Source organism: Lynx rufus, unplaced genomic scaffold (genome assembly GCF_022079265.1).
Source record: "Lynx rufus isolate CCGP_SWC_20201006 ecotype Redwood Valley unplaced genomic scaffold, mLynRuf1.p SCAF_11, whole genome shotgun sequence".
NCBI classification, from domain to species: Eukaryota; Metazoa; Chordata; class Mammalia; order Carnivora; family Felidae; genus Lynx; species Lynx rufus.
The window spans coordinates 38981555-39005091 of record NW_025814825.1 but is presented as its reverse complement, the minus strand read 5'-3'; the positions used below and the strand labels follow the sequence as shown (position 1 = coordinate 39005091).

At 37.7% G+C, this 23537-nt stretch overlaps 1 protein-coding gene across 3 annotated transcripts in view; it reads left to right on the top strand.

Moving 5' to 3' along the window:
* HPSE2 (heparanase 2 (inactive)) overlaps window positions 1-23537 on the top strand; it is a 670247-nt gene that overhangs the window by 371196 nt on the left and 275514 nt on the right. The gene's annotated exons all lie outside the window — the stretch shown is intronic.

The window sequence follows — 23537 nt, the reverse complement described above, 5'->3', positions numbered from 1 at the left end:
CTTCATGTCATTCTTCTTTATGTTTAAAGGGATCAATACAGATTTTCACACAAATAGAGACACTGATCATGTTTTTTACCTTGATGATGAAAAAAAAGATAAAACAAATGGCTAATGATTGCACTTACTGGCTGAAAAGAAAACTGTTTTGAATTGTGTGGTTGAACTGTTTGTTTATTCTTTTTTTTTTTTTTTTAGCAGAAGTCCTTACACACCCAAAATAGGCACAGGGTTTTTATCTCTTCAGTGGTACATTAATTTATAAGTTCTTCTTTTAGGTTCAGCTCAGTGTCATACTCAGCTTTGTAAAAAGCATAGACGATAATGAGCATATTTTTTCCCATACTATTCTGGAGGCAGGTAAGTTTTAACTATTACCTATCTAAGATGCATGGAAAATAGTCAAAACAGGGGAATTTCAAAGAGCCATTCTCATTTTATGCATTCCAGAAAAAATAGATAAGTGGAAAACTTGAACTAGAAATCACATGAATGGGTATGGAATTAGGCATCAGAAAACTGGTTCATGGCTCTGTTTCTGTCTTTCTGTGACATGTGAGGCAAAGCTTGTGATCTGTCTAGGCCTCTATTCAAATATTCACTCTATGAGTAGGGGCGCCTGGGTGGCGCAGTCAGTTAAGCGTCTGACTTCTATTCAAATATTCACTCTATGAGCAATATAAGATGAGAAATAGGTATGAAATTATTTTGAAAAGAAATAAGTGGTATAATATTGGGGGACTAATGGAATTGTTTAGTTAAGTAGAAGTATCTCTGCAACACAAATGCATTTGTGCTGTAGAGATGTGGTATGAGGCCAACTGCCATTTAACAAGTGCTTTGGTAAAATAATTGAAACGTATGAATAAGGCAAACAAACCCATGTTTGAGAAGGAGTTTCTTATAAGGAAAAAAATCCCTGGTTTCCCTTCTGTCTTTCAAAGCAGATGTGCTCAACACATAGTCTGTCTACTCTCACAGCACACTGTCAGTCCTCAACACCAGGCAGTCTGGTTTCCATTTCTAACAGTTTTAGTTTTCTTGAAGTTCAGTCGTTATCTGATTACCAAATCCAACAGCCTTCTGTTAAGACTTTGTACTGAATATCTGTGATAGCATTACATTTGCTCCCTCCTCCAAGTTCTAATGCCTGCCCCCCCAACTCCCTCCAATGAATTCCGATACTCATTATGTCTTCATATTCTAAAGGGAAAACAATGACAAGCTGTGGGAAAATGGTAGAACGTGAAACATAAGCTATATGTGAAGTTGTGAAGCATAAGATATTCTCTTTGTTCTATGACAATAAAAAATTTGCAGAATCTTTGATAGAAACTCAGAAAAAAAGGAACTATGAGTGCCATCTTGTGGCAAGGCATGCCCTGCCACATACAATTTGACATACCTCACAGTCCACGGTACCACCCATCCCCCTGCCCCTCAGATATTTTAGCTGTGTTCTGCTTTTCTGTGTCATTTGACACTGGAGTACATTCTTTTGTGAAGATTTATTATCCCTAGTCTCTAAGTCACTGAAGTAATTTTCAGTCTTTATCTTCCTTTATCTATATTCTCTACTTTTCAAGGTTCTCTATCATCATCCTATTATTTTAAAAATCACCCCCTTCCTTATATCTCATTACTATTACTTCATTTTGGCTCTTGAATCATTCTGTGACTTCCCCTTATCTCTTCATGACAATTCTACCTACTTCTCTCCTGACAATTTTGGCTTTACTCTAAGACTCAGTCTTTAGTATAGAGTTGCCAGATAAAAACAAGACACCCTGTTAAAATTTGAATTTCAAATAGACAACAAATAATTTGTTAGCATAAGTATGCCCCAAATACTACACGGGACAGGTTTCTATTAATGAAATAGCATTATTTGTATTTGTATTTGATAAATCTGGCAATCCTATTAGCCTTCTCTTCTTTTCTCATTTGTGGTATTATTTGGAGATATATTGCTCAGATTTCCCTTCAGAGAAGTACTTGTCACGTAGATTTGGGAAGTGATGCCAGCAGACAGCCTCTAGCTGTCAACTCCTTTAGGATTCTCCTTACTCAAGGTCAGTGCTTCTCAGGACAGCCTCACATTAGTGACTGAATGAAGTGGGGGTATAAGGCCCAACCATTTTGGTCTGATGCAGGACAACTCTGACAGCCAATATTTGCCTCAGAGCTCCCCATCAGGTTGGCTGAGGCATTTCCAGCTTGCACTGCAGTTTAACTTCTTCCTCTGTCCAATCCACTTACTTCCTTTTCTTTCGAAAGTATTGATCCTTAATAAACATCCAGACTTTGTCTCAGCTTCTGCTCTTGAAAAACCCCACCTGCAACACTTATCTCTGAAGGAACTCATTTCTGTGTCTTCTGCTATGAGCCCTCCAACTATGTTGATTTTTCCCAAGTATGTGTCTATGGATAGGTCTTTCATACTTGAATTCACAGCTGCATCTTATTACCTCTCTACTTGAAAGTCTGACTGTTTTCCAGACAGAACTAAACTTGACTTTCTATTCATCCATCCAACAAATATCTCTTGAGTGCCTACCATGTTCCAAGCACTGTATCACCGGGGATACAACAATGAAGCAAACACACATATACATACCCAGCCCTCATGGAGGACATTCTACTGGGGAAGAGAGAAAATAAATAAGATAAATATATAAAATGCATTATAAATTATAGAGTGACAAGTTCTAAAAGAAAGAAAGAAGGATGGGAAGTGTGTATGTGTATGTTGGGTTTTTCTGTGGAGAGGGGGATAGGAAATTTTAGATATGGTAGCAAGGGGAGGTGTATTAACCAAAATAGCCTATGCTGTACTGTAGTAATAAATCTAAATATCAGTGGGTTAGCCCAACAAAAGTTTAGTTTTTGTTCAGAGGAAGTCTGATAGGTGATTCATTACTCCATCCAACAATTCAGGATTCCAGGCTTCCTCCATATTTTGATGCTACCCCATTGACATATAGCTTATAGAGATAGAGACAGATAGAGGTAGATCAATAGACAATAGGTGCCTTGACCTGAAAGTAACACATCACTCCTGCTCACATTCTCATTTTCAAAACTAAGTCATGTGTTACTACCCTTAACTATAAGGGAAGTAGGAAATGCCTTCCTGTCTGCCTAGAAAAGGGAAATGATGTGGTGATCATGCCATTTTTGTTTTCTGCTATAGAAGGCTTCACTGAAAAAGTGACATTTGAATAGACTTGCAGGAATTTTTCCAGAATTTTTTCTCTATTTCAAGATCTGTTCCAAATGTATTTTTACTTACAATTCTTTTCCTGTTGAAAACATGCATTTATCTTGTGGTTTTTTCTTTCATTTTCTCTATCTAAACAATCAAAAGTCTAACTCTGCTCTATAGTATTGCAACAATGTACTATATTCTATTTTTATCCCTAGACCTAACCCACTCTCCAGTCCCCAATCCGTCTTCCATGTCACAGCTGGGTGAAAGTTCTAAAGCAAAAATTGTGTTGGTGTATGCTTTATTTAAAAATATTTTTTATTTATATGAGAAACCCAATTGTAACCATATATCCATGATTTTCCCACCAGTTACTATTATTTGCACATCTCAAAAGTTATAACAAAACACAAGACTGAATAAAATTCAGTACAAATGAAATACTTTCCAATAAAAATTTAATCGTCAGCACTAATTGATAAACACCTATTTTTCTGTGAATTAGAGATTTTCTATGCTTTGTGCTTGACTATGGTTTCATTACCTATATTAGCATTTTGCAAGCTTCCTTCAGCTCTTAAATTTTCTGCCTCTAATTTATAAGAAGGTATCACCTGTTTTTTGAGTACCTTGTAAATAGTTCTCAGAACGTCTTTTATAAATCTCCCTTTCGGCATCTACTATTTCTCTCTTTCCCTCTCCTTCTCTTCCTTATTTTTGTTCTTCTAAAGGAAACAATTTTAATTTTATGTAATTAAAAAAATTGCTCAGAGAGTTCCAACTTGAAGGAGGAAAAAAAATGCCTTATGGGAAGTCACCTATGCTTGCAGCTAATGTTTGGCTGTCTAGTAAGTCTCTTCCAAATCAAGCAACTCTTACCCTTTTATGTCAGGTTATTTTTTATTTTATTTTATTTTATTTTACTTAAATCCAAGTTAGTTAAAATATAGTGTAATAATAGTTTCAGGAGTAGAATTTAGTGATTCATCACTTACATATAACACCCAGTGCTCATCCCAACAAGTACCCTCCTTAATGCCCATCACCCATTTAGCCCATCCTCCCACCCAGCACCCATCCAGCAACTATCAGTTTGTTCTCTGTATTTAAGAGTCTCTTATGGTTTGCCTCCCCCTCTGTTTTTACCTTATTTTTCCTTCTCTTTCCCAGTGTTCATCTGTTCTGTTTCTTAAATTTCACATATGAATGAAATCATATGATATTTATCCTTCTCTGACTTATTTCACTTGGCATAATACATTCTAGTTCCATCCACATTGTTGCAAATGGCAAGATTTCATTCTTTTTGATCGCTGAGTAATATATTCCATTGTGTGTATATACATAAATATGTATATGTATATACACCACATTTTCTTTACCCATTCACCAGTTGATGGACATTTGGGCTCTTTCCATAATTTGGATATTGTTGATAGTGCTGCTATAAATATTGGGGAGCATGTTCCCCTTCAAATCAGCATTTAAATTTTTTAAATGTTTATTTATTTTTGAGAGAGAGAGAGAGAGACAGACAGACCATGAGCAGGGGAGGGGCAGAGAGAGAGGGAGACACAGAATCCAAAGCAGGCTTCAGGCTCTGAGCTGTCAGCACAGAGTCCAATGTGGGCCTCAAACCCATGAACCATGAGATCATGACCTGAGCCAAAGTCAGACGCTTAACCAACTGAGCCACCCAGGCACCTCCAAATCAGCACTTTTGTATCCTTTGTATAAATACCTAGTAGTGAAATTGCTGGGTTGAAGCGTAGCTCTATTTTTAATTTTTTGAACTTCCATACTGTTTTCCAGAGTGGCTGTACCAGTTTGCATTCCCACCAGCAGTGCAGAAGAGATCCTCTTTCTCCGCATCCTCACCAACATCTGTTGTTGCCTGAGTTGTTAATTTTAGCCATTCTGACAGGTGTGAGGTGGTATCTCATTGTGGTTTTGATTTGTATTTCCCTGATGATGAGTGATGTTGAGCATCTTTTCATGTGTCTGTTAGCAATCTGGATGTCTTCTTTGGAAAGGTGCCTGTTCATGTCTTTTGCCCAGTTCTTCACTGGATTATTTGTTTTTTGGGTGTTGAGTTTGATAGGCTCTTTATACATTTTGGATACTAACTAACCCTTTATCCAATATGTCATTTGCAAATATCTTCTCCCACTCCATCAGTTGCTTTTTACTTTTATTGATTGTTTCCTTTGCTGTGCAGAAGACTTTTATCTTGATGAGGTCCCAATAGGGACTTTTGTTTTTGTTTTTGCTTTTGTTTCCCTTGTACGTCCAGTGACATTTCAAGTAAGAAGTTGATGAAGCCATGGTCAAAGAGGTTGTTGCCTCTTTTCTCCTCTAGTATTTTGATGGTTCCCTGTCTTACATTTAGGCCTTTCATCCAATTTGAATTTATTTTTATGTGTGGTGTAAGAAAGTGGTCCAGGTTCATTCTTCTGCATGTTGCTGTCTAGTTTTCCTGACATCATTTTCTGAAGAGACTATCTTTTTTCCATTGGATATTCTTTCCTGCTGGGTTAAAGATTAATTGACTATACATTTGTGGGTCCATTTCTGGGTTCTCTGTTCTGTTCCATTGATCTATGTGTCTGTTTTTGTGCCAGTACCATACTATCTTGATGATTACAGCTTTGCAATACAACTTGAAGTCTAGAATTGTGATGCCTCCAGCTTTGGTTTTCTTTCTCAACATTACTCTGGCTATTCGGGTCTTTTCTGTTTCTATACAAATTTTTAGAAAGAAACGCATTGATAATAATAACAAAATAGTAGGGGACTTTAACACTCTACTTACAATAATGGACAAATCATCTAAGCAGAAAATCGGGAAGGAAACAATGGCTTTGAATGACACACTGGATGGGATGAATTTAACAGGTATGTTCAGAACATTTAATCCTAAAGCAACAGAATGCACATTCTTCTCGAGTGCACATGGAACATTCTCCAGAATAGATCACATACTGAGTCACAAATCAGCCCTCAACAAGTACAAAAGTTTCATATCATACCATGCATATTTTCAGACCACAACATTATGAAACTTGAAATCAATCACAAGAAAAAATTTGGAGTACTTGGAGTTTAAAGAACATCCACTAAATAATGAATGGGTTAACCAATAAATTAAGGAGGAACTTTTAAAGTACATGGAAGCCAATGAAAATGAAAACATGACAGGGGCGCCTGGGTGGCGCAGTCGGTTAAGCGTCCGACTTCAGCCAGGTCACGATCTCACGGTCTGTGAGTTCGAGCCCCGTGTCGGGCTCTGGGCTGATGGCTCAGAGCCTGGAGCCTGTTTCTGATTCTGTGTCTCCCTCTCTCTCTGCCCCTCGCCCGTTCATGCTCTGTCTCTCTCTGTCCCAAAAATAAATAAACGTTGAAATCTTAAAAAAAAAAAAAAAAAAGAAAATGAAAACATGACAGTCCAAAACCTCTGGGATGCAGCAAAGGCAGCCATAAGAGGGAAGTATATAGCAATTCAGGCCTACCTAAAGAAGGAAGAAATGTCCCAAATATACAACCTAACCTTATACCTAAAGGATCTGCAAAAAGAACAGCAAAGAAAGCCCAAAACCAGCAGAAGAAGGGGAATAATAAAGATTAGAGTAGAAATTAATGATATCAAAACAAACAAACAAACAAACAAACAAACAGTAGAACAGATCAAGAAACCAGGAACTGGTTCTTTGAAAGAATTAACAAAATTGATAAACCTCTAGTCAGATTTATCAAAAAGAAAAAAGAAAGGACCCAAATAAATAAAATCATGAATGAAAGAGGAGAAATCAGGGGCGCCTGGATGGCTCAGTCAGTTAGGCATCTGACTTTGGCTCAGGTCATGATCTCACAGCTTGTGAATTTGAGCCCTGCATCTGGCTCTGTGCTGACGGCTCAAAGCCTGGAGCCTGCTTTGGATTCTGTGTCTCCCTCTCTCTGCCCCGCCCCTCCCCCACTCACATTCTGTCTCTCTTTCAAAAATAAATAATAAAACATTTAAAAAATTTTTTTAAAAGTGGAGAAATCACAACCAGCACTGCAGAAATATAAACAATAATAAGAGAATATTATGAGCAATTATATGCCAATAAATGGGCAATCTGAAAGAAATGGACAAATTCCTAGAAACATATAAACTACCAAAACTGAGACAGGAAGAAATAGAAAATTTAAACAGACCCATAACTAGTAAAGAAATTGAATTAGTAATCAAAAATCTCCCAACATGCAAGAGTCCAGGGCTGGATGACTTTCCAGGGAAGTCTACCAAACATTTAGAGAAGAGTTAACACCTTTTCTTTTTAAGATGTTCCAAAAAATGGAAATGGAAGGAAAACTTCTGAACTCATTCTGTGAGGCCAACATTACCTTGATTCCAAAAACCAGACAAAGACCCCACTAAAAAGAAGAACTACAGACCAATTTCCCTGATGAACATGGATGCAAAAATTCTCAACAAGATACTAACAAACCAAATCTGACAATACATTAAAAGAATTATTCACATGACCAAATAGGATTTATTCCTGGGCTGTAAGGGTTGTTCAATATCTGCAAATCAATCAACGTGATACACCACATTAATAAAAGAAAGGATAAGAGCCACATGATCCTCTCAATAGATGCAGAGAAAGCATTTGACAAAATACAGCATCTTTTCTTGATAAAAAAAAACCCTCAAGAAGGTAGGAATAGAAGCATCATACGTCAAAATCATAATGGCCATATACAAAAGACCCACAGCAAATATCATCCTTAATGGGGAAAAACTGAGAACTTTCCCACTAAGGTCAGGAACACGACAGGGATGTCTACTCTTACCACTGTTGTTCAACATAGTAAGTTCTAGCCCTAGCAATAAGACAACAAAAAGAAATAAAAGTCATCCAAATTGGCAAGAAAGAAGTCAAACTTTCACTCTTCGCAGAGGACATGATACCCTATGTGGAAAACCAAAAAAACTCCACCAAAAAACTTCTAGAACTGATACGTGAATTCAGCAAAAGTCGCAGGATATAAAATCAATGTACAGAATTTGGTGGCCTTTCTATACACCAATAATGAAGCCGCAGAAAGAGAAATCAAGGAATAGATCCCTTTTACAACTGCACCCAAAACCATAAAATACCAAGGAATAAGCCTAACCAAATAAGTGAAAGATCTGTACACTGGAAACTATAGAAAGTTTATGAAAGAAATTGAAGAAGACACAAAGAAATGGAAAAAAATTCCATGCGTATAGATAGGAAGAACAAATACTGTTAAAATGTCGATACTAGCCAAAGCAGTCTACACATTCAATGCAATCTCTATCAAAATAACACCTGCATTCTTTACATAACAAACAATTCAGGTCCCCTTGTTAGTAAAACTTTCTAAGTTAACTCCAATGGTTTGAACTTCAAGATAAATGTTTTTCTAGTATTACTACTAGAAGTACTACTAGTAGTGTTACTACTTTACTGAAGTTTTCCACTCAATAAAAGACTGGAACTGTGGAAAGCAGTACCCTTCCCGCATTTGTGTTCCCACTGCCCATATTAAATGAGCTGAATGATATGGGAGTGATCCTTCCTCTAGCTCTATTACAAATGATTCTAGCCCACCCAAGTGTCAGTTTCAATGTGTGGAAGGAACTCTGAGTCTTTTGCAAGAGAGAAAGAGGGAGAGATTGAATAATTTTAAGATATTCCTGTGTTAGTGATTTCAGGCACTGATCTTCCTCAGAGCTTTTCATGATTTATCTCTGCATCTAATAGGTAAGGGAAAATGAGACACTAAGAAGTGAATTTTTCTCCCTCATGGGCTACATTCATATCTGTGCATTTAATCACTGCCCCCTGAATCCATTTTCTTCCCAGTAACCAAAATTGAGATACTGCAACTTAAAATTCATCTCTCACTTAACATCTGTTTCACCATATCATTTAGATTTTCATACGTAATTTGATATAAATCCCAAGATGACACATTTTGGATTTTTGTTATAACATCAGTGAAGTCCATTAAACTTGACTGTGACTTGGAACTTTATACTTTATTTGACTTTTAAAACTTCTTTGAGATGATTTCTCTTAAGAGAAAAACCTCTTCTATACCAGAATATATCACACAATTCTCTTGTGATTTCTGGAGGCAACTTCTTAGATTCATGGACAGGGAGGGCAGAGAGCAGATGGACATTGGACATCTCCTGATTTAACAAACTGCCTTTTATAGATGAGCAAACTGAAGATCAGTGAGGATAAGGTACTTTCCCTAGTAGTCATCCTGGAAACAGAATCCTGATGACCTGACTCCCTGTGTGTAAAGATTTAGCCTTTGATGTTTTGTGTCTAATATTCTTGTATTAGGCATGCCTATGGCATAAAGGGCTACATCACATTTCTCTTGATTCAGACCACCCATCAAGAAATCCTGGTAACAGCGGGGCGCCTGGGTGGCTCAGTCGGTTAAGCGTCCGACTTCGGCTCAGGACATGATCTTGCAGTCTGCAAGTTCGAGCCCTGCGTCCGGCTCTGGGCTGATGGCTTGGAGCCTGGAGCCTGCTTCAGATTCTGTGTCTCCCTCTCTCTCTGCCGCTCCCCTGCTCATGCTCTGTCTCTGTCTCAAAAATAAATAAAAACATTAAAAAAAAAATCCTGGTAACACTGAGAGAACCTATGCCTCAAGGAAGTACAAGAAGTTAAATGTAGCTATAGCATAAAGAATAAAAAGGGGATATGACAAGGGAAGAGAAAGGATAGGGATCTTCATAAGGAATTTTCAGGTTGTTTTCCTAATGCAGCAAGGATTTTATTGAGGCTTGACATAGAGTTTTTAAAAAATGTTTTATTTTATTGTGAGGCAGAGGAAAACTATAATATAGAGGACAAATAACAAATTAATAATGTTATTAGTACACAAAGCTTCAGCCATCCCATTTTTAAAAGGTTAATAAGTTTACTCTTTGCAGACTTCCAGTATCACATAATAATGCACTTTATTGGTCTGACTGCTATAAAAACTCTGGGACATAATTCAGTTAGGTTTTCCCTTATTTTTTCTCATTGCTAAAATGAAGCCAAAGATGTCATTTGGTTATTATGAGGATTCAATGAAAATCTGCTTGTTATTGTTTTCATATTCTTTTGTGTGAAAGAAAATGGCTGGCTTAAATTTAATTTGTCTGTTGAACTACCTAGCCACTTCCATATATAGCTTTTAAGTCTTGTGTTAACTTGCAATATGGTGCTTAATTAGGAATTAAGCTTGCCAAGGTGCTTGGGATCAAAGTAATTGGCTTTGATAATTCAACCTTAATGACCTCTCTACCATTTTTTTAATCTCTAAGAAATTCAAGTTGTTTTTGTAACATGGAATATATCTACTTGAAGAACTGTTTAGCAGTGGTGATTGGTTGCTTTCTGTCTCTTTTTTTCCCCTTACAATTTTTATTTTGAAAATTTAAAACCATGGGGCGCCTGGGTGGCGCAGTCGGTTGAGCGTCCGACTTCAGCCAGGTCACGATCTCGCGGTCCGGGAGTTCGAGCCCCGCGTCGGGCTCTGGGCTGATGGCTCAGAGCCTGGAGCCTGTTTCCGATGCTGTGTCTCCCTCTCTCTCTGCCCCTCCCCCGTTCATGCTCTGTCTCTCTCTGTCCCACAAATAAATAAACGTTGAAAAAAAAAAATTTAAAACCAGAAGGAACGTTGAAATATTAGATCCATCAGTTGTTTACATTTACTACATTTGCTTTCTTTCTGTCACCTGTCCATCTACCTATGTAATTTTTGCTGAATCATTTTTGTAGTAAACTGCAGACATCATATTTCATCACTAAATACCTTAGCATGCATCTCCTAGGAATAAGAACTTTCTCCTGCATAAACACAATACCATTACAAAACCTATGAAACTCAACATTTATTGATTCAGTATCATCTAATACATAGCTAATATTCTAGTTTTCCCTAATTATCCTAATAATGTCCACAGTAACTATTCCCACCCTTCTCCATCAATCCTGGATGCAAAGAAGGATCATGTTTACATTTAGTTTTCTTCTTTAGTCTTCCTTAATCTAGAACAGTTCCTTCAATTCTATTTTTGTCTTGTGACATTGACATTTTTGAAGAGTCTGAGCCAGTTTTCTTATAGAATGCACCTAAATCTGAATTTACCTGATTGTTTCCTTATGGTTAAATTCTGTTTAAATATGTTTGGCAAGACTGCTACACAGATGATGTGTAGATCTCCTTTGTAGAAAGCTTTCTGGGCAGTAGTATGGAGACAGGATTGAAGGGTGCTAAAGGGGAGTCTATGTTCTCAGTTTTTTGGGTGAATGATGTGGTGACCTGAATTAGGGCAGAAGTGGGGACTAAGGAAGGGAAAATCTGAGAAAAGTTTAGAAGATGGACTTGATGACTAACTTTGGTTGTGGTAGGTGATAGAGAGGAAGGAACATGGGATAATTTTCACCATTACTGATAAATGACTATATCATTCATCAATTCAGAGAATATAAAAAAAATATTTATTGGGATGGCTGGTGAGTATATTTTTCACAAGTGCCATTTGAAACACCTGTGGATCATTCAGATAGAGATAATTGATATGACCAGTCTGGCTGGAGTTCAGAAGATGAACCCTGCACCACAGATTTAAATTTGGGTCTAAAATATTAGCATATAGGTAGGGGTAAAGCCATAGGGATGGGTCAGATTGCCTAGAGAGAGTATTAGGTGAATAATGAGGGGGGGGGGTGATGAAGCATTCTTAGTTAAGATTTGGCCAGAGCTCCTAGTCCAATGCTCTTTCCCCAGAGTTCTTGCTTAGTCTTCTCAGTATTTTAAATTTTTTTTTAATGTTTATTTATTTTTGAGAGAGAGAGAGAAAGAGAGAGAGAGCCAGCATGAGTGGGGGAGGGATATAGAGAGTTAGGGAGACAGAATCCGAAACAGGTTCCAGGCTCTGAGCTGTCAGCACAGAGCCCAACATGGGTCTCGAATTCTGAACAGCAAGATCATGACCTGAGCCAAAGTTGGACGCCCAACCAACTGAGCCACCCAGGCGCCCCAGTATTTTAAGTTCTGAGGTTGTTTCATTGATTTGCTCTTTAGTCATCAAGTAAATTTAGAATTGTTGGTCCTTATCACAGATTTCATTTGCCCTAACTGGAGTAGAGAATCACTGGCACTGACCCCATACTCCTAGCAATCCATATTTCATCAAGGTACCCTTGAGTAAGTGTGGGGCTATATCCCCTAGAGGAGCCACATCCTATTTAAGATGGCACTACCAGACCTTCCCCACTGTTACTTGGTTCAATCCTAGAATGTGCTGAGGTACATTATGCAAATCAACCAAACACAGTAAAGATGATCATATATCAGCTGTGCATGTGCACATGTGTGTTTATGCAATCTGGATTGTAATTCTGTGATGAAATGGTTCCAGGCTAACCTAGCAGAATTAAAAAGAAATGAAACCCAAAGAATATTCTCTTAGCTCCATTTAATGCTTTGACTTTATCAGACTTGTGTGCTGAGTTTTTGCCTGTAGTTCTCAGCACATGGAGAAAAGACCCAGGACCCAATCATTCTTTCCCACTCTGCCAGGAAATCTTTTATACTTCCTCCACAAGTAAGACTCCAGGTCACCAGCAACATTAGGGAGTGTTTTATTGACACTTGTGGTATTCTATCTTCAAAATCTTCTCAATCCCAACACACCTCAAATCATATCTGATGAAGATCTACAAAGTGGAAATTTTTATTTGATTATCTCTACAGAGGAGACCAAGGAGATCAAGGCAATGTAAGAGGAAAAGGGAAAGCCTAAATACTTTTTGCAAGGAAAGGGAATGCTGAGCCTGGTGGGGAAGGCAGACTATTCAGCTGCCAATACCTGTTACTTAAGGACTGACACTTTCCAGATCTCACTTCAGGGAAGGCAACACCTGATTTCACTTAAAACTGTAGCATCTGCCCTGCTGTTTTCCCCTGACCAGACCCACACCTCACCAACCAGAGCCATGATAACTAAAGAAAGGAAGATGCAGTTAATGGGTGAGTGGAGGTTCTGATGAATGGGAACCTCTTGAGAGTTCTGATCTGATGGTACGGCTGACTGAGGTTTCTCCCACACACTAACATGCATCAATAGTAAAGTCAAGTGCCAAGAAAGCAAGAGAGAGAGCTGACGCAATCATTTACAATTTTTTAAAATGTTTATTTATTTTTGAGAGACTGAAACAGAGCGGAGGAGGGGCAGAGAGAGAGGGAGACACAGAATCTGAAGCAGGCTCCAGGCTCTGAGCTGTTAGCACAGAGCTTTGACGCGGGTCTCGAACCCATGAACACGAGATCATGACCTGAGCCAAAGTTCAACGCTTAACAGACTGAGCCACCCAAACACCCCACACAATCATTTAGAACATGTAGCATTTTGTTTTGGTGGTTGTTGGTGTTGTCGGCTTAATAGTTGTGACTCTCTAGCTTCCGCTTTCTTGAATCACTAACATTGCAGGGCAGATAGGAAAATATAGAGCAGATAGTAATTCCTCTCTTAAATATTACATTAGCCTTGCCAAGGAGAACTGTACAAGTTGATCAGGACATTAATGTTCAATCATATTATTTTCTATTCTGGTTTTTAATGTCTTTATTAAAATACACTATAGTTTTATATGTGCACAAATACATATAGTGTGTACACACACACAGATGTAAAAAATATTAAAATATGTGTGTGTGTGTGTGTATATATATATATATATATATATATGTTTACCCAAAAGATAATTAAAATTTCTTGATACTAATTTTAATCTAAAAGATCTCCATTAAAGCTAGAATAAGACAGAAAGTTCAGAATTACAGTAAAAGCAGAAAACTTCATTTTTTTCTGTTCAAACACATTAATTTTTTAAAAAAGAGAAAATATTTATTCAAACATCTTTTAAATTCAGTATGTTTGTTTATTAGGGTATTGGGGTAAATTACTAATATTGACTTTTTACTTATTTTTTTTTTAATTTACATCTAAGTTAGTTAGCATATAGTACAATAATGATTTCAGGAGTAGATTCCAGTGATTCATCCCCTATGTATAACACCCGATGCTCATCCCAACAACTATTTTCCTTACTGCCCCTGCCCATTAAGCCCATCCCCCACCCACAATGCCTCCAGCAACCCTCTGTTTGTTCTCTATATTTAAGAGTCTCTTATGTTTGTCCTCCTCCCTGTTTTTACATTATTTTTGCTTCCCTTCCCTTATGTCATCTGTTTTGTATCTTAAACTCCACATAAAAGTGAAATCATATGATATTTGCCTTTTCTCTGACTGTCTTTAATTTCACTTAGCATAATACCCTCTAGGTCCATCCACCTTGTTGCAAATGGCAAGATTTCATTAATTTTGATTGCTGAGTAATACTCCATTGTATACATATATATCTTATTTATCCATTCATCTATTGATGGACATTTGGGCTCTTTCCATACTGTGGCTATTGTTGATAGCGCTGCTATAAATATGGGGATGCATGTGCCCCTTTGAAACAGCACACCTGTATCCCTTGGATAAATGCCTACTAGTGCAATTGCTGAGTTGTAAGTAGTTCTATTTTTAATTTTTTGAGGAACACCCATACTGTTTTCTGGAGTGGCTGCAACAGTTTGCATTCCTACCAGCAGTGCAGAAGAGATCCTCTTTCTCCGCATCCTCACCAACATCTGTTGTTGCCTGAGTTGTTAATTTTAGCCATTCTGACAGGTGTGAAGTGGCATATCATTGTGGTTTGATTTGTATTTCCCTAATGATGAGTGATGTTAAGCATTTTTTTCATGTGTCTGTTAGCCATCTGGACGTCTTCTTTGGAAAAGTGTCTGTTCATGTCTTTTGTCCATTTCTTCACTGGATTATTTGTTTTATGGGTGTTGAGTTTGATAAGTTCTTTAGATTTTGGATACTAACCCTTTATCTGATATGTCATTTGCAAATATTTTCTCCCATTCTGTCGGTTGCCTTTTAGTTTTGCTGCTTGTCTCGTTTGCTGTGCAGAAGCTTTTTTATCTTGATGAAGTCCCAAATATTCAATTTTGCTTTTGTTTCCCTTGCCCCTGGAGACATGTTGAGTAAGAAGTTGCTGTGGCTGAGGTCAAAGCAGTTTTTGCCTGCTTACTCCTCTAGGATTTTGATGACTTCTTGTCTTAAATTTAGGTCTTTCATCCATTTTGAGTTTCTTTTTGTGTATGGTGTAAGAACGTGGTCCAGGTTCATTTTTCTGCATGTTGCTGTCCAGGTTTCCCAACACCATTTGCTGAAGAGACTGTCTTTATTCCATTCCATTGGATATTCTTTCCTGCTTTGTCAAAGATTAGTTGGCCATACGTTTGTGGGTCCATTTCTGGGTTCTCTATTCTGTTCCATTGATCTATGTGTCTGTTTTTGTTCCAGTCCCATACTGTCTTGATGATTACAGCTTTGTAATACATCTTGAAGTCTGGGAGTGTGATGCCTGCAGCTTTGGTTTTCTTTTTCAGGATTGCTTTGGCTATTCAGGGTTTTTGTGGTTCCATACAAATTTTAGGATTGTGTGTTCTATCTGTGTGAAGAATGCTGGTGTTATTTTGATAGGGATTGCATTGAATATGTAGATTGCTCTAGGTAGTATTGACATTTTAACAATATTTGTTCTTCCAATCAGGAGCATGGAATATTTTTCCAATTTTTTTGTGTCTTCTTCAATTTCTTTCATAAGCTTTCTGTAGTGTCCAGTGTATAGATTTTTCACTTCTTTGGCTAGGTTTATTTCTCAAGATTTTATGGTTTTGGGTGCAATTGTAAATGGAATCAATTACTTGATTTCTCTTTGTGTTGCTTCATTATTGGTGTATGGAAATGCAACCCATTTCTGTGCATTGATTTTTACATCCTGTGACTTTACTGAATTCATGTATCAGTTCTAGCAGTTTTTTGGTAGAATCTTTTGGGTTTTCCACATAGAGTATTATGTTGTCTGTGAAGAGTGAAAGTTTGGCTTCCTCCTTGCTGATTTGGATGCCTTTTATTCCTTTGTGTTTTCTGATTGCCGAGGCTAGGACTTCCAGTACTATGTTGAACAACAGTGACACGAGTGGACAACCCTGTCGTGTTCCTGACCTTAGGGGAAAAGCTCTCAGTTTTTCCCCATTGAGGATGATATTAGCAGTGGGTCCTTCATATATGGCTTTTATGATCTTGAGGTATGATCCTTCTATCCTACCTTCTTGAGGGTTTTTATCAAGAAAGGATGCTGTATTTTGTCAAATGCTTTCTCTGCATCTATTGAGAGGGTCATATGGTTCTTGTCTTTTCTTTTATTGATGTGATGTATCACATTGATTGTTTTGCAGATACTTAACTGGCCATGCATCCCAGATATAAATCCCATTTGATTGTGGTGAATAATTCTTTTAATGTATTGTCAGATTTGGTTTGCTAATATCTTGTTGAGAATTTTTGAATCCATGTTCATCAGGGAAATTGGTCTGTAGTTCTTCTTTTTAATGGGGTCTTTGGTTTTGGAATCAAGGTAATGCTGGCCTCATAGAATGAGTTCAGAAGTTTTCCTTCCATTTCTATTTTTTGGAACATCTTAAAAATAAAAGGTGTTAACTCTTCTCTAAATGTTTGGTAGACTTCCCCTGGAAAGCCATCCAGCCCTGGACTCTTGTTTTTTGGGAGATTTTTGATTACTGATTCAATTTCTTTACTGGTTATGGATCTGTTCAAATTTTCTATTTCTTCTTGTTTCAATTTTGGTAATTTATATGTTTCTAGGAATTTGTCCATTTCTTCCAGATTGCCCAATTTATTGGCATATAATTACTCATAATATTCTCTTACTATTTTTTGTATTTCTGCAGTGTTGTGATCTCTCCTCTTTCATTCTTGGTTTTATTTATTTGGGCCCTTTCACTTTTCTTTTTGATTAAACTGGCTAAGGGTTTATCGATTTTGTTAATTCTTTCAAAGAACCAACTCCTGGTTTCATTGATTTATTCTACTGTTTTGTTTATTTCAGTAGCATTGATTTCTGCTCTAATATTTATTATTTTCCATCTTCCAGTGACTTTGGGTTTTATTTGCTGTTCTTTTTCCAGCTCTTTAAGGTGTAAGGTTACTTGAGACCTCTTTTCCTTCTTTAGGAAGGCCTGGATTGTTATATACTTTCCTCTTATGACCGCCTTGCTGTATCCCAGAGATTTTGGGCTGTGGTGTTATCATTTTCATTGTCTTCTACGTAGTTTTTAATTTCCTCTTTAATTTTGTGGTTAACTTATTCATTCTTTAGTAGGCTGTTCTTTAATCTCCAAGTATTTATTGTCCTTCCAAATTTTTTCTTGTGGTTGATTTCAAGTTATAGATAGCATTGTAGTCTGAAAATATGCATGGTATGATCTCAATCTTTTTGTACTTGTTGAGAGCTTACTTGTGTCCCATTATGTGATCTATTCTGGAGAACATTCCATATGTACTGGAGAAGAATGTGTATTCTGCTGCTTCAGGATGCAATGTTTTGAATATATCTAAGTCCATCCTGTCCAGTGTGCCATTCAAAGCCAGTTTCCTTGTTGATTTTCTGCCTTAGATGATCTGTCCATTGTTGTAAGTGGGGTGTTGAAGTCCCCTACTATTATGGTATTATTGTCAATCAGTTTCTTTATGTTTGTGATTAATCAATTTATATATCTGGGGCTCTCATGTAGGGGGCATAAATGTTGACAATTGTTAGGTCTTCTTAGTGGATAGACCCCTTAATTATGATATAATGCCCTACTTCATCTCTTGTTATAGTCTTTTCTTTTTTTTTCAAATCTAGAGTGTCTCATAAGTATGGCTAGTCCAGCTTTCCTGTGGCAACTATTAGTATGATAGATTTTTCTCCATCCCCTTACTTTCAATCTGAAGGTTTCTTTAGGTCTAAAATGGGTCTCTTGTAAACAGCATATAGATGGATCCATATCCATTCTGTTTCCCTGTGTCTTTTGATTGGAGCATTTAGTCCACTGACATTTAGAGTGAATACTGAAAGATATGAACTTACTGCCATTGTGTTGCCTGTAGAGTTGGAATTTCTGGTAGTGTTCTCTTGTCCTTACTAGTCTTTGTTGCTTTGGTGTTTTTTGTTTCATTTCATCTTTTCTCCCCTCAGAGAGTCCCTCTTAAAATTTCTTGCAGGGCTTGTTTAATGGTCACAAACTCCTTTAGTTTTTGTTTGTCTAGGAAACTCTTTGTCTTTCCTTCTATTTTGAATGTCAGTCTTGCTGGATAAAGAATTCTTGGCTGAGTATTTTTCTGACTCAGCACATTGAATATATCCTGCCACTCCTTTCTGTGCTGCCAAGTTTCTGAGAATAGGTCTGCTGCAAACCTGATCTTTCTTCACTTGTAGGTTAAGGACTTTTTTTCCCTTGCTGCTTTCATGACTCTTTCCTTATCTGTGTATTTTGTGAATTTAACTATGATATGCCTTGTTGATAATCAGTTTTTGTTGAATCTAATGGGTTCTATATGCTTCCTGGATTTTGATGTTTGTGTCTTTCCCCAGTTTATGAAAGTTTTCTGCTATGATTTGCTCCCATAAACCTTCTACCTCTTTTTCTCTTTCTTCATCTTCTGGGAGCCCTATGATTCAGATGTTGTTCCTTTTTAATGAGTCACTAGGTTCTCTAATCTTATGTCATGCTTTTTTGCCTTAGTTTCCCTCTTTCTTTCTGTTTCATTTTCTCCATAAAGTTGTCCTCTATATTGCTGATTCACTGCTCTGCTTCATCCATCTTTGCCGTTGTGGCATCCATTTGAGATTGCATCTCAATTATAGCATTTTTTAATTTTGTCCTGACTAGATTTTACTTCTTTTATCTCCACAGAAAGGGATTCTATGCTTTTTTCAACCCCAGCTAGTATTCTTATTATTGTGGTTCTAAATTTTGTTTCAGACATCTTGCTTGTGTCTGTGTTGATTACATCCCTGACTGTCATTTCTTCCTGTTCATTCCTTTGGGGTGAATTCCTTCATTTCATCACTTTGAAGGAAGAAAAAGAATTAATAAAATAAAAAATTAAATTTAAAAAATTAAAAACAACACATAGAAATCAAATAAAGGAAAATAGATCCTAGGTGTGTTTTGGTTTGGTTGTTGAAAGAAGCTTGGTAGAATAGAGAAAAAAGGGAAAGAAAAAAAAGGAAAAAAGTAGGAAAAACACTTGAAAATTTAAAAAATGAATACAGTAAAATAGAATAAAATGAAATGATGAAAATAAAATAGAATTTAAAAATTACAAAAATAAAAATATAGTAGAAAAAAATTAAAAATCTTTTTATAAAAATGGAAAATAAAAAATAAATTTTTTCTTTCTGTATTCAAGAATAAGAAAAGAAAAGAAAAAGAAAAAAATTGAATAAATGGACCAGTTAGCACAATGAAATACAGTTGGAATTACATCCAGTTTCCCCTAGAAGTCAAACTTTGAAGCACTTTATAGTCTATAAACCAAGTAGGTGGAGAGACTTGTGTTCCTCTAGAGCATGGTGGGTGTAGTTGTACGGGGCTTGGTGTAACAGCTCCATTCTCCACTAGATGGTGCTGCTTAGTTTACTGGGGTGGATCATTGTGGCATATATACATGTATATGTGCATGTGCGGGAGAGGTGAAAACGGCGTCACTCAGCTACCCAGTCTCTAGTGTCAGAGCTCTGTGTTCTCCCCACCAGCAGTCAAGCACCCCTCCTTTGTCTTGGCTTCCATCCACTCCCTGTTTCTATGCTGTCCACAACCAAGCCATCAGCCTGCCAGGTGGCACCTCACTCTTGAATTTTATCTCAGATGGGGCTGTGTTTCCAAACCCCTTACTTCTGGGAGCCCTGTGGCTTTGACCCACTTCAACCCCCTCAGGGAGGGTCTCGTGGAGCAGTGGCCAGTGCCTGCCTGCCCACAGGAATATTCGAGGGACCATGCTGCTGCAGATGCCTAAAGACTGCAGCCAGGTGCCAGCCACCCCAAAAAAGGTTCCTATGATCCTGTAGCAGCAGCGTTTCAGGGATTATGGTAAATCACAGCACACATCTGGCACCAGACTTCACTGCCCCCTAATGTCCTTGTTCCAACACCAGCAAATATGGCTGTTCTCCAGGGTCTGCTGGGACCTTTACCTGTGGGGAGGCTGCACAAAATCTACCAAATGTCCTCTTAGCAGTGGAATGCCTCTTCCCGTGTGATCTGAGGACCCCTCAGACATCACTGTCTGCTCCTGGGGATCTGCGCTTCCCACCAGAGCTCCATCAGGTGTCGAGCTGCAGAGTTTCTGACTCTGCACTCTCCTGTTTATAGAGTCCTAATGGCATTGAAACTCTCTCCTTTCTCCTTTCTCCCTTTCTCATTTAGTCTCTTATGGGTGTTTCCACTCTTTCTCTTTCTCTCCAGCTGCTTTTGGAGCGAGTGCTTTTCCTGTATTCTCCCCCATCTCTGTTCTCTCTCCACAAGCAAACACAGCTGTCTACCCTCTGTGGCTTCTCTCCCCCACCCCGATCACCTCTCCATGCTGTGTACCTGCTAAGTTCTGTGGGTCAAGTTATGTAGATTGTTGTGTTAGTCCTCAGATCAGTTTTCTAGGTGTGCGAGATGGTTTAATGTTGATCTAGCTGGATTTCAGGGATGAGAGAAACAGAAAACTTCCATGCTGTTCCACCATCTTGGCCCCTCCCACCCAAAGGCAGAAATCTTTAAAAGCACATAAATATTTATTTAGTGATTTTTTTAAACAAAAGTATTGTATTTATTCTTTTGCAACTTATTTTTCACTTAAAAATATGAATATTTTGCTATGTCAAAACACATTTTTCTATAGTGCATTTATTGCACTATAAGGTGCAATAAAGATTTATTTACTCATTTCCCCTATTATGGAAATTTAGCCAATCTCACTCTCTCTTTCCCTCAGCCATTAAACAAAGCTGTGATGAACATTCTTATGCACTTGGAATTCAGTTCTGTAAATTCCTCAGAGAAAATATTTAGAAATAGAGTTTTTGAGTCAAAGGGTATATGCATTTTTAAAGCTTTTGATGCATGTTGACAAAATAGCTTTTTCCAAAGGAGGTGTTTAAAGTCTTATGAGGATTATCTGATCTAAAATTTTCATAAACAGAGTAGAGTTTAGAGCAGGGAATTAGAAATTACAAAGGGAGGTCATTACTGTGTATCCTAAAAGTGTCAGGACCATAATAATTGGGATAGTTGTTCTTAAACACTGTGCAAAAGTAAGTTCTCTCTACCCCTGTGGACTGGTTTAGAAAAAGAGAGCTAATCTAAAAATTGGGCCTCTTATTGTCTATTAATGGTGTACTCATTGATGCATTGGTAGTTTTGGTATCTCAATGAACCTACAGGTTCTGAGTTGCAAAGTATTAAAATCCTAGAGCCTCATTTTTTATTTTTTTTTATTTTTTTTATTTTTAATTTTTTTTTAACCTTTGTTTATTTTTGAGACAGAGAGAGACAGAGCATGAATGGGGGAGGGGCAGAGAGAGAGGGAGACACAGAATCGGAAGCAGGCTCCAGGCTCCGAGCCATCAGCCCAGAGCCTGACGCGGGGCTCGAACCCACGGACCGCGAGATCGTGACCTGAGCTGAAGTCGGACGCTTAACCGACTGAGCCACCCAGGCGCCCCGAGCCTCATTTTTTAAAAACCCAGAGAAAATATATGGAAATAATATTATAGTAGAAAAATAATTAAACTGTAAAGGAACAGATTCTTGCCGTGTCTACTGAATTTAATACTTCTTACATAAAGAATAGCCTTGACTCTGGGTGAAGGTTCTTATACTTCTGGCTAGGATCTCAAGAACAGGCCACCAAAAGTAAGCTTTTAAATAGAAAGCAGCAAAATGGAAGTTAAGGGTCTCAACAAGAAGCAGAAATAGATCTTCCTTAATCAGTCATAATTCTTTGCTGTTCTCATTAGCTTACTGCAGCCTAATGGAAGGGCTGTCCTTGCAATTTTCATTTTTCCTAGAAGCCTCTAGTGTCTAATAAATTTCTATTCAGAGTTCCAGCCTCATACTCAGCACTTTTTGCTAATGATATTTTTGCTTCTAAAATTTACACATGGAAGATCACTTTCTGTAGCCATGTCCAAGGGCTAGAACCTTTCTCTTTATTTTCCATACTCCTTCCTATAGTAAATCAAATCAATCAATCAATAATAGACATCTAATTTTCATTAGGCACAATTCTAGGACTCCATTTATTACCTGACCTTAATAATCTCCATTCTAATATGAGGGCCATGTTGACACCTTGAGTCTCCAGGTATCACTGTCCACTCAGCCCTGTACTAAATATTCCTCAGAATGTGTGGATGCTTTCTTTTCTTCAGTGTACAGTTATCTGAGTAAATGACTATAGGTACTTTTTTGTGGGGGGGCGGGAAGGAGAATCATTACCTGATGCTACAGTGTTACTCCTAAAGATCTGGCCATGTCTTCAGTCAGCAGATTCTGGATCTAAAAATTGGCTCAGAACCAACAACTAGCAAGGGGTTAGGAACTTTTCATTGGGGAAATCATCCTCAACTTCCTGATCATCCATTTTTGTCTTTCTGTAGTTGTAGATATTTAAATAATATTCTTGTTGGCTGCCCATATTAGGGATGAGCATGTCATGCTTTATTAACCATCTTCACAATTCCCTGCTGGTTAGATCCTCTTGGCTGCCCCTCTAACCTTGCTGGCCATAATAATAATTGTAACTTTTTGGGTTTTTACAGTTGAAGTACCACCACTTGAGCTCTAATCCTTTGGCCCCCATCATCCCAACTTCATGCCTATTGACAAACCTAAACCTGACCTGTGGCTAATAGTCACCACTGAACTTATTAGTGATGCTGTACCCCTCTCACCAGCACATTTTTTTCTTTCTTTTTTTCCACCACACGTTTCAAATGGCCTTGGTGGAATGGTGTCGTTTGGCTTCTTCTATGCACCCTACTCCTCTGGTGGGTGTTCCAGTCTTATTAATATATCCATTCTAGCATGACCTCTTCCCTCAGTCTCTTTTATTCTTCCTTCTACTATCTGCCAGGGCAACTCAGGCACTTCTACTCTGCTCAACATAGCCATTACTCTTTCTAGGCTTCTAAATGTTATCTCAGCAGTGAATTTGCACCATTCTCGAATCCTTGCTGGGGTGTTAAATTCCATGTTCCAAGCAAACATCCCCGAGTCAATGAATTCTTGATGATCCAGTCTTAAATTTTGGCCCTCTTGATCAGGCATCCTC